Source organism: Gopherus flavomarginatus, chromosome 14 (genome assembly GCF_025201925.1).
Source record: "Gopherus flavomarginatus isolate rGopFla2 chromosome 14, rGopFla2.mat.asm, whole genome shotgun sequence".
NCBI classification, from domain to species: domain Eukaryota; kingdom Metazoa; phylum Chordata; order Testudines; family Testudinidae; genus Gopherus; species Gopherus flavomarginatus.
In genome coordinates, this window is record NC_066630.1 from 5,575,547 (window position 1) to 5,576,834 (window position 1,288).

The 1,288-nt window shown below is 74.7% G+C and overlaps 1 long non-coding RNA gene across 1 annotated transcript; it reads left to right on the forward strand.

Annotated features, from left to right (window-relative positions):
- Positions 1–274: 274 nt before the first annotated feature.
- LOC127034123 (uncharacterized) lies at positions 275–810 on the forward strand. The gene is made up of 3 exons (XR_007769309.1): positions 275–342; positions 577–615; positions 655–810. It is a non-coding gene; the product is annotated as an uncharacterized LOC127034123 (long non-coding RNA).
- Positions 811–1,288: the final 478 nt, after the last annotated feature.

Genomic DNA, 1,288 nt, shown 5'->3' on the forward strand with positions numbered 1-1,288 from the left:
GCGCTCCTCTGGATAGTGGGCGCGGGGCAGGTCCGGCCAGCGCTCCTCTGGATAGTGGGCGCGGGGCAGGTCCGGCCAGCGCTCCTCTGGGTAGTGGGCGCGGGGCAGGTCCGGCCAGCGCTCCTCTGGGTAGTGGGCGCGGGGCAGGTCCGGCCAGCGCTCCTCTGGGTAGTGGGCGCGGGGCAGGTCTGGCCAGCGCTCCTCTGGATAGTGGGCGCGGGGCAGGTCCGGCCAGCGCTCCTCTGGATAGTTGGCGCGGGGCAGGTCCGGCCAGCGCTCCTCCGGGTAATGGGCGCGGGGCAGGTCCGGCCAGCGCTCCTCCGGATAGTGGGCGCGGGGCAGGTCCGGCCAGCGCTCCTCCGGGTAGTGGGCGCGGGGCAGGTCCGGCCAGCGCTCCTCCGGGTAGTGGGCGCGGGGCAGGTCCGGCCAGCGCTCCTCCGGGTAGTGGGCGCGGGGCAGGTCCGGCCAGCGCTCCTCTGGGTAGTGGGCGCGGGGCAGGTCCGGCCAGCGCTCCTCTGGATAGTGGGCGCGGGGCAGGTCCGGCCAGCGCTCCTCTGGATAGTTGGCGCGGGGCAGGTCCGGCCAGCGCTCCTCCGGGTAATGGGCGCGGGGCAGGTCCGGCCAGCGCTCCTCCGGATAGTGGGCGCGGGGCAGGTCCGGCCAGCGCTCCTCCGGGTAGTGGGCGCGGGGCAGGTCCGGCCAGCGCTCCTCCGGGTAGTGGGCGCGGGGCAGGTCCGGCCAGCGCTCCTCCGGGTAGTGGGCGCGGGGCAGGTCCGGCCAGCGCTCCTCCGGGTAGTGGGCGCGGGGCAGGTCCGGCCAGCGTTCCTCCGGGTAGTGGGCGCGGGGCAGGTCCGGCCAGCGTTCCTCCGGGTAGTGGGCGCGGGGCAGGTCCGGCCAGCGCTCCTCCGGGTAGTGGGCGCGGGGCAGGTCCGGCCAGCGCTCCTCTGGATAGTGGGCGCGGGGCAGGTCAGGCCAGCGCTCCTCTGGATAGTTGGCGCGGGGCAGGTCCAGCCAGCGCTCCTCTGGGTAGTGGGCGCGGGGCAGGCTGGGCCCGGCGGGAGCCCGGGCACCAGCGTCTGTCCTCTCCGGCAGCCTGCGCCCAACTGAGCGCAGGGGCCAGGCTTTTATACTTCCTGTCCCACCCCTTGACTTCCGGGGGGCGGGGACAGGCCGTGCTGACTCCGCCCACTGAGGCACCTGCTCTGGCTCTTCCCTCTCAGGCGCGGCGGGGAGCCAGGGCACCTCCTTACAAGGAGGTTCCCAGACTAACTTGCAGCTCTGGCAATGA